Source organism: Suricata suricatta, chromosome 3 (assembly GCF_006229205.1).
Source record: "Suricata suricatta isolate VVHF042 chromosome 3, meerkat_22Aug2017_6uvM2_HiC, whole genome shotgun sequence".
Taxonomy (NCBI): Eukaryota; Metazoa; Chordata; class Mammalia; order Carnivora; family Herpestidae; genus Suricata; species Suricata suricatta.
This window is the reverse complement of record NC_043702.1, coordinates 87,632,629-87,650,121: the sequence shown is the minus strand read 5'-3', so window position 1 is coordinate 87,650,121 and position 17,493 is coordinate 87,632,629. Positions and strand designations below refer to the sequence as shown.

Here is a 17,493-nt window from a genome sequence, read left to right as displayed (position 1 = left end):
TATGCCTACATGCTTTTATTTTTTATTTTTTTATTTTTTTTATGTTTCTTTTATTTATTTTTGAGAAAGAGAGAGACAGCTGGAGCAGGGGAGGGTCAGAGAGAGAGGGAGATACAGAATCCGAAGCAGGCTCCAGGCCTCTGTGCTAGCTGTCAGCACAGAGCCCGACGCGGGGCTCGAACCCACAAACCGTGACATCATGACCTGAGCCGAAGCCGGATGCTTAACCGACTGAGCCACCCAGGCTCCCCGGTGCCTACGTGCTTTTAGAGTTTCAGTGTGAGAACATTTTTATAATGTTTTCAGTGGCACGTCTAGAAAATGATTCACTCCCAGGCCAAAGAAGAAATAAAATTTAAAATTCAGGAGTCTGAAATGTTCATTTTGTAGCCTCTAAATCTAGAAATTATTGAATCCTAGAATGTTTGAGCCAGATGGAATCTCAGAAATGATTGGTCTAGTGGAATTTGACCAAACTGAAAGCAAGTAAACTCTTTGTTCAAATAAGATTTTATGGAGAACTCCCAACCAGATAAGACAAAAACTGTTCTGAACGAAGTGGGGCTGATGGCCAAGACTGATGCGCGGCTACTTCTCACAGTGCTGCCACCCACCTCATGTCTCTAAGGAAACTCAAGCTGCAAACAACCAGGTCCCAAGGGCAAAAAGATTGTACAGCTCAAGGCCATGTAGATAGTACCAGCACTGGAACTCGAGCCCACTCCTTCTGATTTTTGTTCTTTCTTTGAAAAATCCCTAGGACCACATTTTCTTTGGTGACTTTTGCAGATGTCCCTTTGCCCTGTTTCCAAGCACTCACACCCACTTTTCACTGAAGCTTGAGGGTCAGCCATTTTTGCTAGTAGATCTGCTGGGATTCTTCTGTTTGTAGGGGTCTTACCTTCCAAGCCCAGCCACTCTGCCAGGCACTCAGGATGCACTGGGAACAATTGTCCCTGACTTAAAGGGCAGGTGGGACACTGGGTTGTTAAAAGGGGAAACCCAGAGATAAGAGGAATGAAAAGATCAAGATGTGGTCTTTACAACAAATTCTAATTAATCTTGGACAACTCTTAAGACACGGTTTTTGTGCTTGGTTCACCTTCTTCTAGGGCCTGGATATTTAAAGGCATAGAGCCAGAACAAAGCATCCTTTCTGTATTCTACACTTTCTGCCTTCTCCACACAAGCACGGCTCCCAGTTCTTCAAGGCAATGGCAGTGGCATTTATTTCCATAAAAATTAAGTTAATTGATAGAATTTTCTCAAACTAAAGTTCATCTCCCAAAGTATTTCTTAACCTTTGGTGTCTACTACTGCTTGTCTGTCACTGAGAGCTAACAGATGGCGAAATTAATGAACATATAGCACAGGAAGGTTTATGCAAAACATAGAAGCAACTGATCCTGCTCGGGTTAGCAGCTTGTTTCTTTGCAACCCATGGGATCATGGTTTTATGCTACATCCATCCGTACAGTATAGGCTGTCCTATGTATGGCAAGGATTATTGTTAAAAATTCATATCATAATAAGAATATCAATTTTTTGATATTTTGCATCATTGCCCAGAAGCTGGTAGTAGAGGTAGTGTCTGAAAAGATAACAGATGTTGGAATAAGGTAGGAGAGTGACTTTTCATTGCATATGCTTGTTTGTATATAGAAATGTTTACCATGTGTGTCTTTTCAGTTTTAAAAGAAATTAAAATTGACGTACATGTGCTTTAAACACTCTGATGCGGGGTTCTCACCTCACAGATTCTGAGCATGACCTGGGCAGTGGGGTTTTTTTAAACTCCCCAGGTAATTAGAACCTGCAGCCAAGACCAAGAACCACTGCTCTAAGCTATTACCAGAAACTCTTTTGCTATTATATACTCATAATTGTAAATTATTTAAGGCAGGCATTCCTAGATTTTTTGAGCAAGGAAGGGTTCCTTGGATGTCAAAAATTTTCACAGTCTCTCACACCACAGATGACATATTGTTGGTATGTGCTTATTGCTAACCAATCCAATGTCCAAAGTTGCTAAGAACTAATTTCAATAAAATTGACATACATTTGAAAAATAGTAGTACATGTATAAATATAGGTGGGAAGCAATGCCAATGCTCTTTGCAGGTAATTCTGCATTCTTATAGCTTCTTACCTAAGTTTTGTGTATCTACATGTCACCTTGCAAAATCCAAAGTTCCTTAGAAGTCCATAGTCCATAAAGTAGGAATCATTGGATTTAAGTATCGCTTCTCCTGGACGAGACTGTAGGGAGACATTTTGGCCTCTTGGGCAGTAAAGAGCAAATAGCAGGTGTTTCCATTGTCTTGACTTGAGATCTGCTTGTTTTTTTCTTATTGCTTTGTTTAATTTCTACGCAGGTCCCAGTATTCTCTAGAATACAAACTGTGCCCTGGAATCCTATTTACAACCTTTGCTTAAATATGCACTGGGCTTTTCTCTCTCGGTAGGTTTTCTGGGGCCATTTGCTTTGCTTGAAATGAAAGTAGATAGAGCACAAGCCCTCCTACCCTCCCCCACCATGATGATGCCCCTGCTAAAGCTAGCTTTCCATGAAAATCCCTCTCTGAACCCTTTGTTAACATTGTGAAGTGACTAGTCCTTTACCTATTTGAACCTAGCCTGACTTTTCTCTTTAAAGTTATCCTGGTTCCCTTGTATTGGATGTCAACAGAAAGCCACTGTGAGGATTTTTAAGGGCTATCAGCTGCTTTCAGGAGCCAAGGGAACCTTTGGACCTCTTCCACAAAGTGACAGTATGAATGTGAGAGCTTCATCAGAAGCTCATTAAAAGTAGAAAAATTGCCAATCCTGAGTGCTCCATGCTATGTTACTCCAAATTTTGCCGTCATCAATTACATTTACACTTTTACACTTCCAACCAACCATGAGGTTTCATTCAACCCAAATTAACATATGCTAATCTAAGAACTACTTGATATATTGGATTTTCTTAGATATATTACCACACCATGCTTCTTGGCATGATTTTTACTAAGCCTTACACATTTTCTTGTCAACTCTGAAAGCTATGGATTGTTTTTTCCTCCCGTGTGCATATCTGATTCTACCTTAAAGTTAAAAATCATTAAAGAAACAGAAAAGGATTTCACCCCTTGAATGTTCAATATATACACAGTTCCCACATTTTACGCATTTTGCAAGTGAGCAAGATTTCAGCCATCAGTCAACCTGCGGTAACTTGTTTAATTACATTTTAAAGGCATATGAGGTAATAGTAGTAGCTGGGGAAAAAAAAGCCTAAATAGCCACAGTCACAGTTAACGAATAGTGACAAAGGGTTCACAGGAATTTGCTTCTAAGTCCTCAAGAAGAATGGCTTATTCTTTTGTAGATTTTCCTCTTTGGCTGTTGCTCAGCTATTCTTGTGAAATTATTTTACAATGAAGTGTTTCCCTCTTTCTGTCTTTATATTCTTTTTTATATAATCATGAAAGTAATACATGTTTATTATGGAAGAAAAAATGTATTTTTAAGACAAACCTTAAAATCTCCATTGTAATTTATCATCCAGAGAAAAGCATTAACATTTGGTTGCATTTTCCTTGTTTTTCTCTGGGTAAATGTGTGTGTGTATGTTTATACATATATACACACAAATGTATAAACATAATAGGAACAGAGTTTGGTGTTCTGCTTTTTCTCTTAAAATCTGTCGTTAGCATTTGTTTCCCCACACCCATGACTTCTGTTCTCACGCTCATTCCCCCAGTTTCCAATCTCATTTCCTACCAGCTTTCCCACTCTTTGTCTTCTCAGTCCTCAGCTTGCTATCCCCCTTAATCTATCTTCAGTGCTGCAGCCAAAGGCATCTCCCCTGTGTGGTACTAATCATTTCACTCCCCTATTTTATTACTTTTTAAATGTTTATTTATTTATTGAGAGAGAGAGAGAGCACAAGCAGGGGAGGGGCAAAGAGAGAGAATCCCAAGGAGGCTCTGCATTGTCAGCACAGAGCCTGACACAGCTCCATCTCATGAACCATGAGACCAAGACCTGAGCCGAAACAAAGAGTTGGACACTTAACTGACTGAGCCACCCAGGTGCTCCTCCCCTATTTTAAAGCCTTTGACATGGTGCCTCTTTGCTCACAGGGTAAACCAATTTCCCTTTAGTTGCCCGCATGACCTTCAGCTCCTTGCTCAGGCCTATCTTTCAGTCACAGCCAGGTGCTTTCTCCTTCCATATATTCTGTGTGGTTGCAGCGTTTCTCAAAGTATGACCCACAAGCCACATGTTTTAGTCTTACAGACTAACTTTTAAACGATGCGGAGTCTAGGGTAATATCTTAGGTGCCTTGAATCAGAAACTAGAGTCACTCTATTTTTAATACATTCTCCAAGTAATTTTTGAATACCCTACAACATGGAAACTTATTTTCTAAGGTTCCCTAATAGAAAAAATTAAAATCAAGTGTTTAAAGACATTTCTCACCCATTCTATACCTCATTTGACCCTCTTTGCATTGCCCTGAAGTTGGTTTTATTATCAGTCTACTCATTCCACAGATGAGGAAACATACACATGAATCAGACGTTAAAAGGTTTGTCCAATCCACACAACCAGTAAGGTCTGGAGCTAACCTTCACGTCTGCTCTTTCCAACTCCAAATTCTGTGAGCTTTCCACTATACATTACCAGCTTCCCACTTTGGCCTGTAAAGAGGGGGACTTTGTTCTATGTACCTTTAGTAAATACACTCATCCTTCAAGACTGTGGTAGGCATTGTAGGTGTTCTCAGCATAGTCCCAAATACGGTCTCTCCAGTTCATGCATTGGTCAGACTTCTACAGCAAGCACCTAAGATTCTCTGTTTAACATTTTTCTTGACCCAAGCAAGAGGCAGACTTAAATGCCAGGGAGTCAGAGCCCCCAGGAGCCAATGGCAGATGGGAGCTACGGCTACATCACTTGGGGTGGGGGAAGGGAATGTTGAGATACGTTGCAGAAAGCCCCAGGGATTTTCAAGTGACACTCTGCTTCACAGTACTTTCTTTTATCCCCTCCCTTCCCTCTTCCTCTCACAGTCTCATTGTCTCCTGATATTTTCCGGGGATCCCCTACCAAGGAAACTACTTGAACTCACACCTTATCTCAGGATCTGCTTCAGGAATCCAACTTAAGACAAAGCCCCTGATTAAACCTGGCTTTTGAATTTCAAGTGACAGAAACACAAATCACACAATGATAACAACAGAAACTAACGCACACATAGCTGAGAACTGCAGGGACAGACCTGGCTTCTGATAGAGTCAGCCGCACATGTGCTAAGGACGTTAGCCTTTCTGTGGCTCTCTCTCTGGCTCTTCACCTCTCTCCTTGCCCTGACATCTCCCTCTTTTGTTTTTCTTCATATGGATTCATTCTCAGGAAGTATTCTGTGCTGAAACATGTTGGAACCTGAAGCAAAAGGAAAAGTGTGCCCCCCACCATTTATCCATATTTTTATTCATTTTAATATCTATTTTTTTCCAGAAGTAGATTTTGTTTTTATGTTTTGTAATCATTGTTTAGTTTTTATTTCATAATCACAAACTTAACTCTGCAATCCAGCTAGATTTGGAGGGGAGTTAGGAAAGTATGGAACCCACAGAGCTGCAGCAAGAGCACAGAGATTCCAGGAAAGTTCAAGCAGATGGCGGGGGGCGGGAAGGGGTGCTCTCCTGAGCTACAGAAGGAATGGTCTGCGAGTCAAATTTATTAGATCTGTGCACAGTCAGTAATGGAGATCTTCTTGCTGGCCTTGCCATTCCTGGACCCAAAACGTTCCATGGCTTCTGTACTATTCATGTTCTCTTTCACCTTGCAAAAGACCACGTGCTTACCATTTGACCACCAGTGCCATAATGGCATGTGAAATCACTACCCTGGCGCAGAGATCTTGAAATGATCCTGTGAAAGCAGGAAACGTTGTAACCAAACCCTTTCTCCTCCGTGCTCAGAGCACGGAAGTTCTCTGCTGTCTTTGGAACTTTGTCTGCAAACAGCTTGAAGGATATGTGGCCCAAGAGCTTGTAATCCATGGTGATGTCAAAGAACACAGTTGATTTGACCATGGCTAGGTGGCACTGGTGGCTCTGTGGTGTCTGCAAGGTCCAGAATGAGATCTTCAAAATATTATTGATGAGCCTGCTTCCATTGAAGTTAGATTATAATGTTATTTTTAGTATAAATAAGGTATTTATACCTAAAATAATATGTTTTAATAACATTTTCACTTTTCAATTTTTCAATATTTTTTCAACTACTTTAATATTCTGGGAAAAAACTAGTCATTAAAAATAGATAAAAACAGGGGCGCCTGGGTGGCTCAGTCGGTTAAGCCTCCGACTTCGGCTCAGGTCAGATCTCACAATCGTGGGTTCAAGCCCCGTGTCAGGCTCTGAGCTATGAGCCTGCTTCTGGTTCTGTATCGCCTTCTCTCTCTGCCTCTCCCTCTCTCATGCTCTGTCTCCCTCTGTATCAAAAATAAATAAAACATTAAAAATTTTTTTTAAAAAATAGATAAAAACATAGATATAGGGGGCATATTTTTCCTTTTACCTCAAGCTCCAATAGAACTCAATATGAAATTGTCTTCATTTAAATTTTGGTATTTTGTTTGTCAAAGGTTATTTTATTTATTTGCTTATTCAAAAATATTTATTTATTTTTTGGAGTAGATAGAAGGGGACAGAGGATCCAAAGTGGGTTTTTTGCTGACAGGCCAACAGTAGTGAGCCTCATGTGGGACTCAAACTCATGAACCGTGAGATCAAGACCTGAGCCGAAGTAGGATGCTCAACTGATTGAGCCACCCAGGTGCCCCTGCCATAGATTATTTTAATTATTATTGAATCTGTAGACTTAAATATTGTCTATCTCTATTTCTGAGTCTTTTGGGTACATCCTCAAATTTTGCAAACTGGTGTAGCCACTGTGGAAAACAGTATGGAGACTCCTCAAAATGTTAAAAATAGAACTATTCTACCATCCAGTAAATTGCACTACTGGGTATTTACCCCCAAAGTACAAAAACACTAATTAAAAGAGATACATGCTCCCCTATGTTTATAGCAGCATTATTTACAATAGCAAAATTATGGAAAGAGCCTAAGTGTCCATTGATAGATGAATGGGTAAAAAAGATATATAAAAAAGAAGGAAATCTTGCCATTTGCAACAACATGAATAAGGTTAAGAGAGTATTATGCTAAATGAAACAAGTCAGTGAGAGAAAGATAAATACCATATGATTTCACTCATATGTGGAATTTAAGAAACAAAACAAATGAGCAAAGGAAAAAAGAGCAAGAGAGACAAACCAAGAAATAAACTTTAAAAAACTTTTTTTAATGTTATTTTATTATTGAGAGAGAGGGAGAGAGAGAGAGAGAGAGAGAGAGAGAGAGAGAGAGAGAGAGAGAGAGAGAGAATGAATGCAAGCAGAGGAGCCGGAAGAGAAAGGGAGACACAGAATCCAAAGCAGGGTGTCAGTATGGAGCCTGATGCCAGGCTTGAACCCACAAACCATGAGATCATGACCTGAGCTGGAGTCTGAGGCTCAACCGACTGAGCCAGCCAGGTGCGGCAAGAAATAGACTCTGAAGTATAGAGAACCAACTGGTGGTTACCAGAGGGGAGGGACATGGGGGATGGGTGAAATAAGTGAAGGAGATTATGAGTATACTAATCATGATGAGCACTGAGTAATGTATAGAATTGTTGAATCATGTATTGTATGCCTGGAACTAATGAAACACTGTATGTTAACTATACTGGAATTAAGGTAAAAAGTTTGATAAAAATAAATTTAATTTAATTTAAAAAGTAGGTGCTCCCTGCTTATGACTGCTACAACAGAATTAGCCAACTCCCTCTGATGACATGATCTGTCCAATGGTTGATCCTACTGCTATTTTGGCTAGCAGCCCAGACCTTTGCTGATTGGGACTCTTGTACCCTACCTGTAAGATTCTGGCTCTCAGTCTCCTCCATACTCCACTTCAAACATGGGTAGTTTATTTTATGTCAGTTTAATCTCAGCAAAATTGTTTCACATACAACATCCATCTTAGAATTTTATAAATCAGACATCTCTCTGCATTTCAAAGGCTTCGATACATCATACATACTATTTGCATCCCAATATGTCCAGTTAGTTGATTCCCCTTCTATTTATAGCAGAATTCAACATAAAGTTAGTGTGTTATTCTTGAATGTGTGGCCCAAGAAGTCTCAGAGGGGTGACTAACTCAAAATTAGGGATCACTATTGTTTCTTACTTAAATCCTAAAAGCCAGTCCGCTCCCTATATCCAAATGCTGCCTTTTTTCTCAGAAGTACCTCTCATAATCGGAATGCTTTTTGCTTTTTCTTTATATTGTTTTAAAATCTCTTAATTTCCTGAGGTGTCTGGGTGGCTCAGTCCGTTCAGCATCTGATTTGTTAAGCATCACCCTTTTGCTTGGGTCATGATCTCAAGGTTTGTGAGTTTGAGTCTCGAATCAGGCTTTATGCTGACAGCCTCAAGAACCTGCTTCGGATCCTCTCTCTTCGACTCTTTCTGACCCTTCCCTGCTCACATGCTCGCTCTCTCTCTTGCTCTCTCTCTCTCTCAAAAGTAAATAACTATTTAAAAAATAAAAGACAGAATCACTTTATTTCCTTAGTTCTTCCTGAGAGAAGTCTAAAGCAGTGCCCCTCAAGTATGGTCCACAGATATTCGCTAATCCACAACAGATATGGACAAAAGTTGAGAATAAGAGTATAGAAAACTTTATAGCAGTTTTGAAAAGTAATTGTACATCTATTAAACCTAATAATTAAAAATCAGAGCTTTATTTCATATATCTTTTTATTATTTCTTCTATTCTTCTTTGAAGTTATAAATTAGTTATAAATTAGAATATATGACTTTCCATTTGTAAAATAATGGAACTGAATATTGGCATAGAAAAATATTTATAGTTAACAAAATAAAAAGAGTAACCTTTTTTTTAAAACATATTGACCTCTGAACTCTGTATAGGAAAACATTTTTAAGAACACCATAAGAAGTAGTTTCAGGACAGGGAGGCCTGGGTGACTCAGTCGGTTAAGCATCCAGCTTTGGCTCAGGCCATGATCTCACAGTTCATGAGTTGTAGCCCTGCATCAGATCTGTGCTGACAGCTCAGAGCCTGGTGCCTGCTATGGATTCTGTGTCTCCCTCTCTCTCTGCTGCTCCCCTGCTCATGCTCTGCCTTTTTTTCTCTCAAAAATAAATAAACATTGAATAAAAAAGGAGTAGTTTCAGTATAATACAAAAGGTCTAGAGTCTGGCATCAGACTACGAGGTTTAATTTCTGCCTCTCTCACTTGCTAACTGATTTGGGGAAATTACCTATTCTCTGCCTTTTTAATTATTAAATAGTAATAATATAGTCATCATGAAACCTGCCATATAGTCTAGAAATCTATGAAAATTGCTTTGAAGAAGGCCTGGCACAGAGTAGGTATTCAATGTTATCTGTTAATAATTTTTTGAACAATTAGTCACATGGAGAGGTCAATAAAGTACCTAAATCCCTTACATTAAAATGTTTTAATTATGTATGAATATTAATTAGAAAATGACCTTTTCAGAGACGAGGGCTGTATCAAATCAATCTTTGCAATCCTAGGCTCAGTGTAGTGCCTGGTGGTCATTGACACTCAGTAAAGACGCCTGGAGTGCTCCTCTCCGGGGGGGTAGGCATGCCTGGCTCCTCTTCCCCACCTTCCAATCTCAACTTTCAGTCTTCGCCTCAGAGCCTCCCTTCAGAGACACCCCCCTTCCCGCTGGTGAACACAGCCTACCAGGCTCTATCACTCTGACCTGGCCTGCTTCCTTCCTCCCATCTCTTACCACTGTCCCCGATTTTCCTTTTCTCTATTGGTTGTCTTATTTACGATTTTTCTTCTTCCCATTAGACTATAAGTTTCATGGACTCAGGAAATTTGTTTGTGTTTTTATTTGCTACTTTAACACATCAGTGCCCAGAACAGTGTTGGGAACATAGCATTTTCTGTTCATTTTAAGGACATATCAATTCACAACCATTTGAAAATGAGAAAAACAAAACAAAACGTAAGACACAGAACTGGTCCTTTTGCCACAGTTTGAGGGACACTGATTTAATGGGGCTTTTTTTTTTTTTTACCATTTCCACACATACATAGACTGTGCTGCAGGAATGTTCAGGGACTTGCCCAAAGGCTAACAAGTGGTTATATCTTAGGACTAGCATAAACCCAGATCCCTGGATCCGGGCCTTGTGTTCTTCACTCCCTTCCTGCTGCCAGACTCCCTGGTCTTTAGCAGGATAATACACTGAGCTTCTTACATTGTTCAAGTGTGTGAGTCCTTAAACTTGGATCACAGGTGACCAACAGCATGCCCTTACCCTGAATGTTTTCCCTGCAACCGCAACAGATGATACGCCGGCAAGTTGAGCTGAAACAGTGGGGCTCTATCCCAGACTGGCAAGTGAGGCCAGGAGTTTCATTAGTACTGGATTTGCCTTGCTAAGTAAACATGCTTATTTGGTTTTAATATATTAGGCTTTGCGATTCAGAACTAGATTAGACTGTCAATCATCACCCCCATATTTCATATTGTTTCCTCTGGGCAGGGGCACGTGTGATGTTACACATGTCTCGCCAATAAAACAGCCCTCTGGATTGAAATCTGTTCAGGACTTATAGCAAGATGTCAAATTAATTGTACCGAAATAATGAGTTAGCACCAAATGCTAATTAAATATTGATGAAAGTCATACTTTCAATTATCTTCATTATGGCCCCATGTTTTATGTAGGCATTAAATGCTTGCGGTACCACTAGGTCTGGTGATTAGCTCTGCTCTATTAAAAAAAAGTCGGAGTTATTGCCCTCCATGTTAAAAGCACTTAGAAACCACTTGGAAATGGAAACTCTGAAAAGAGTTCTTTTTTTCTGAAAATGTTTGAAATTTTCTGAATTGCATACTTTCTGTTTGTAGTGATGGATACTCCTTTTTCTTTTTTTATCTCCCTTCTACTGGGCAGATTAGAAATCAGAAGGCCCCTCAAAGTCCCTACTGAGCTCTGCTAAATCATGGGCTTTTTCCGCTCTGGTTAACTTCTGGCAGCCTTTTCTTTTAAACTCTTACCCTGCCTTTTCCTGACTGTAGGTGCACTGGTTGCCTCTGGCAAATACAACCGTTGTTACCATTTGTTGAGTTGTCATTCAGATGGTTCTCAGAAAGCACAGACATTGTGCTACCAGCATTCAAATCACCGGATTACTATTTAACACGGGTTACTATTTAACATAAACTCCCCAGCCCCCCACAAGTGACCCAACAAAGGAGGAGGAGGCCAAGAAGGTGGATGATACAGTTTAACAACTGATAAATGACAGCATTTGCCTTCCTGGCTGTATAGTAGAATAAATCTAGGGTCTTTTAAAACATAGTGACGTACTTGATCTTGTGTAGGACCACAGCACGTGTGTGTCTGTGTGAACATATGAGCATTGAGGACAGTATAATGGGTCCTTAAAGGGTGTATATGCTTCTGCCATCGTTTATGCTTAAAAGGCTTTTTCCACTTCTTCGCTTGAAAATTTCATTGTTAGTGATGCACTTTTTTTTGGAATGTGCACTTACTTTGTGCTGGTTGGTCATTTGTTTGTTTTCATATCCTTTCCTCTCAATATAACACATGGTCATGGGAAGAATCAGGTGCCACCGAGATACCTTGTCACAAAGCCATGGAAGCAGTACGGACTTGGAGTCTGGAAGCCTCGGGCACATGTGGTGAAGCCTGACTCCACCATTTGTTATTTGCTGGGCATTTACGTAAGTTATTTAACTTCAGTTTCCTCATCTGTGAAAGGGAGGTAATAAAACCCACTTCCAAGATTGACATGAACACCAAATGAAATACCGTACAGGCATGTTAGGCAAGTGGCTAATCTCCAGCAAAGGTGTAAAGCAAGTCCGAGCCACTTGTAACATGTAAAAGGGCCTGCAAGAGATTCATAGCAAATGTTCTGTAAATGTCATTTAAAAAAATTAACTGGATTCTACAGCTGTTCTATATTCACTCACTGAGTTGAGGTAGGAATAGAAAAAAAAAAAGAGCATTAGAGAGAGCTGGTCCTGTCGATGAAGGCTTCTGCATCGGTCATAGATTAAAACATTCTGTCCTATAGAACATGGCTTTTGTCACTCACCAGCTCACAGTCCTCCAGTGGCTTCTGAGTAAATCCCAAAGTGCTCACCTTGTATGGATGAACCCTGGCCACTTGTTTAGCATCAACCCCTGCTGGCCCCCCCTTGCTTACTGGCTTCCAGCCACACAGGTCTTTATGCTGCTTCTAGAACAAGCCAAGCAAAGGTCCTTTGGGGACTTTATGATTTTGTGTCCCTTCTGCCTGGATCTCTCTTCTGCATCATTGCTTTATGTCCTGCTTCCTTCCTCATTTCACTCAGATCTGTGCCTAACTTTCACCTTCCCATAGAGACTCCTTGGTCACTCTACGTAAAGCAGCACCCATCTCTTTTCATTACTCTGGTCTCTTCATTTCCCTAGAGTTTAGCTACAGTACTTACTGTCTGCGTATTTTGTCATCTGTCTGTCCTTCAAGAAAGTAAATCCCATAACAAAAGGGACTTCATGGGTTCATTTATGTATCTAGATGACTGCTTGACAGATATGGAATAAATTAACGACCAAAAGCTGGTGATAAGAAGGGAAAGGGAAGTAAAATTGCTGAGCACTTGCTCTGCTGGGCCATGTTAAAGCTATATAATCACTCTTTAGGATAGTAATGCCCTCACCATTGCATGCCTCGGCTCAAGACTCACAGGAAATAAGTTGTTGCCAGTGCAAGGTCACAATGTCCAAAATCACAGTTATGCTCTTTCCCCCTAGCCTACTCTGGTCCCAATGGATCTTATCTCAGTGAAGGCAGCAGCATCTTCCCAGTTGCTCAAATGAGAAAGTCAAGAGTTGGGACACCTGGGTGGCTCAATCTGTTAAGTGTCTGACTCTTGATATTGGCTCAGGTCATGGTCTCACTGTTCTGGGATCGAGCCTCGCATTGGGCTCAATGTGGATCTTGGAGCCTGCTTGGGTTCTGTCTCTCCCCCCTCTCTCTGCCCCTCCCCTGATTGTATTCTCTCTTTCTCAAAATAAATAACTAAACTTGGAAGAAAAAAAAAAGCGAGAAAGCCAAGAGTCTTCCTGGAGGCACTCTCCTCCCTCACTGCCCATGTCTAATCCATCAGAAGCCTAGTGACTTTGTGTCTTAAATATCTCTCAAGTCCATCTGCTTCTCTTCATCTTTATTAACATTCCAGTCCAAGGAGTCATTAGTTTTTACTTGGACCTACTACCTGTTTGACTCTCTTTTCCACATTTGCTCTCTAACAACCCAACCTCTTCAGAGACCTGAGCAATCATTACAAAATGCAAAACTGATTATGCCTTGCTGTTCTTCCCTTGCTAAATTATTTCAATAATTTTCCATTGTCCTTAGCACTATACTGAGGTCATAAATTTGGCCTACCATGGTACCATTTTGTTTTTGCCTCTTTTCCATTAATTTTTTTTAACTTGCTTACTGTGTACTGGCCACTCTGACCTTTGACCATGTTTCTAAATAATCCAGGCATCTTTCTGGCTCAACCTGCACACTCTCATTGCCCTTCTGCCTTGTGGCCCAGTTTTGGTTAGTTAATCTCTCATCCTTTTGGTTTCAGCTGCAATTATATTTTAGAAATATTTCCTGATCCCATCCCATAGTCTAGGGACCAATATGAACCATCACTGAACAAGTGGATTCTTCAACAAGGGATTTACTACAGTTGTAACCAAGAGATTGTGAACTTATGCCTATCTTTCCTACTAGATTATAAACTCCTAGAGGTAGCATTCTGTAAGATTTATCTTGTGGATATTTTTCTACCACTTAGTCTAGAGTTGTGCATAGAAAGCACTCCATATATGTTGAATTAATGAATCTGACCTCACTTTGAATGGTGGACCTGATGGGGTTAGAGCTTGGCTTTGAGCCCAAGGCTGTCCAACTCTTAACTACACTAAGGTTCTTTCTGAAGGTGCTGCTCAGGCCCCAAGCCAGCCAAGGAACCAGAGAGAAATGGAGGACTGGAAGTTCTGAGAGCCTGGGAGTTCTGCCTGGAAGCAAGAGATGGGAAGCCTCTACTGTGGGGGCTGTCTCAGCCCAGGTGCTGAAAGGACACTGTTCTTTTTCCTCCCCATCAGGCTCTAAGACTGGTTGAGAGTTTACCTTTGTTTTTTCACTCCTCTCAGCTTAAAAAAAAAGAAAGTCATGACAGAATACCACCTTTCAGGAGGCACACTGCCTCATTTGGAGCTGTTAAGATAAGTGAAGTGAAAGTTTAATTGATGGAGAGTGACGAGGTGGGTGCTGTTGTGTATTTGAAAATGAGGTGTGTGAGCAGAAATTGGACTGTGGTGACAGTAACAGCTGATAGAGGGCAGCTAAAGAGCTGCTAAAATCCACTCACTCATTCACTCACGCACTCATTCACTTACTCATTCATTCAGGTGGTGATAGAGCTCCTTTTATGTAAGAAGCACTGATTTAGCTTGAAGCATACAGCAATGGGGGAAAAAAAGAAAAAGCTGGCTGGCACTATCCTCTTATATCTTATATTTTGGTGTGAGAGAGACAACAAACAAATAAAATTAAACATATAACAATATTAAGTGAAGAGAAGCACTTTAAAGAAAATTAGGGTATGTACAGGGATAATAGATAGGAAAATGAGGCTAGGTTAGTTTAAATGAGTAGTCAGAGAAGGCCTCTTTGAGGAGGTGGCATTTAACAAAGATCTAATGAAATAGGCCGCATGAATAGAGAAAGAAGATTTCAAACGGAGGACATAAATGACATACAAAGAAATTTGGTTCATGCTTTAGCTATGAGAGGCTAATTTTTTAAAAAGTGTATTTATTTATTTTGAGAGAGGGAGGAGGAGCAGAGAGAGAAGGAAAGAGAATACCAAGCAGGTTCTACACTGTCAGTGCAGAGCCCGATGTGGGGCTCGAACTCACAAACCATGAGATTATGACCTGTGCCGAAATCGAGAGTGTGTGCCCCTGGGAGGCTAAGTGTTTAACAAATGTTGGAGGAGATCATTGGGATGACCTGTGAGCTGGACCCCAAGGGTCAGAGGTGATTCTCACTTTTTTTCCTGTCCTTGGAATGTGCATTCTGCTTCCTTTTCTGGTCCTGGACGATGCACCAAGGACACACTCTTGAGACAGTGATGTGCTGCTGAAACCATCTAGATGGTATATGTGACTGATCCCAGTTAAGGCTGCCATGTAAATTTCTAAGATTTGACAAGTGGGTGCAGAGATATACTCATCATGTAGCCACCCAAGACAAGCCTCAAATAAGTTCCATTGCCTATTAAACCAATTAAACCAATCTGGAGTGGCTGTCTCTCTCTGGCCTCTCCCTGTCCTAGTCATGGGCTGATTTTAGATTACACCAGGGAAGTTCCTAAAGAGACTGGAAAGCAACACCAATATCACCCATGCCCACCGTGGAAACTCAAGTGGTCTAACACAAAGGATGCTTATTTCTTGCTCATAGCAGAGGCTAGTGTGGGTTGCTCATAGCAGAGGCTAGTGGATGTGCTTCCCTGTGTAGTTTCAGGAACTCAGGACCCTTCCCCTGGTGGCTCTACTACCCTCTAACATCTTGAGTCCTCTCTATCCCATTGGCAGATGATGGAAACAGATCATGTGGGAGGTTTTTACTGGCCAGGTCTGAAAATGTACCTGTCATTTTCTTATTTCACCAGCAAGAACCTATCACATGCCACTCCTATTGATACAGGAGGCTGGGAAATGCAGCCTCGCTGTGTTTGGGAAGAAGAGGGTCCAGATTTGGGAAGCACCTAGCCCATCTCTTTCCAGCATACATAAAGAGCACAGAGGAGCCAGAGTGACTGTTGCAGAGGGAAGATGAAATTTAAGAGGTGGGCAAGTGCTAGAGTAGGTAAGGCCTGTAGGTCACAGAACGGTATTTGTACTATTTTTCTGAGTATATTGGCATACTGCTGGAAGATTTTAAACAAGGAAGTGGTATGCTTGGATGTCAATTTTCTTTAATTTTTTAAAACTACATTTATTTATTTTTGAGAAAAAGAGTGATACAGAGTGTGAGCGGAGAAGAGGCAGAGAGAAGGAGACACAGAATCCAAAGTAGGTTTCAGGCTCTGAGCAAACATTGAGCACAGAGCCTGATGTGGGGCTCAAACCCGCGAACTATGAGATCACGACCTGAGCTGAAGTAGGACGCTTAACCGACTGAGTCACCCAGGTACCCCTTGGATGTCAATTAAAAAAAAAAAAACACTTGAAAGCTCTTGAGAGACTATAAAGTAGGGGACAAAAAGGCAAGGGTAATAATTCATGGGAGAAGTGATGATAGCTGAGGCTAAGTCATGCCTGTGGTGAAGAGCTCAACAGCGGTCTCACTGAACATAGTTTGGGAGGAACAGCAAATAAGAATTACTGTTAAATTGAATGTGGAGCCTGAAAGAAAGAAAGAAAGAAAGAAAGAAAGAAAGAAAGAAAGAAAGAAAGGAATTTAGCGAAATTGCTAAATTTTTTGTCTGAGAAACTAGGTAGATGGTTTTGCCCTTTACTGAGATGGCAGAGACTGGAAAAGGAGGAGGGGACAGAAGTGGAGACTTCTCTTCCAGATATTATATTTGTAATGCCTATTGAACAGCCAAGTGAAGATATCCAGTGAGCAATTGCAGATGGAAACCTCGTGGTGGGAGGAATGAAGGAATTGGAGCTAGAGATATCAGGATTATCAGGCTGGGGTTATCAGGATATTGGTATATGAAACCAAGAGATTTCATTAGGTCACTAATGTCAGTAAAAAAAAAGAGATGAATTTTGAGGCCATGCTCAGGAGCATTTCAAGATCTAAAGCTCAAATCATGGACTCATGGACTCAGAAATAACAAAGCTCTAAGAATGTATCAGGTCAAACCTTATTTTTTTCAGTGAAGAAACTAAGTTCAAATGATTCCTTTGCTTAACTAAGATCACATCGTTTGTGTTGGCAGAATTTGGCTACAATCCAGATGTAAGGGCTACTTACCCACAGCTTCTTTGGCTATCTCATTATCAAAATAATAATTCCTGTGGTGAAGGATAAGAGAGGAGGATCAGAGGCACCTGGATGGCTCAATTGTTTGAGCAACTGACTCTTGATTTTGTCTCAGGTTGTGATCCCAGGGTCATGGGATCGAGCCCTGCATGGGACTCCATGCTGACCGTGAACCCTGCTTAAGATGCGCGCTCTCTCTCTCTCTTTCTCTTTCTCTCTCTCTCTCTCTCTTTGCCTTGGCTTCTTGTGTGTGCTATCTCTATAAAAAGCATAGTAAATAAATAA

At 40.8% G+C, this 17,493-nt stretch overlaps 1 pseudogene; it reads right to left on the bottom strand.

The window, feature by feature from the left end:
• Nucleotides 1-5,736: 5,736 nt before the first annotated feature.
• On the bottom strand, nucleotides 5,737-6,092 carry LOC115286523 (annotated as a pseudogene).
• Nucleotides 6,093-17,493: the final 11,401 nt, after the last annotated feature.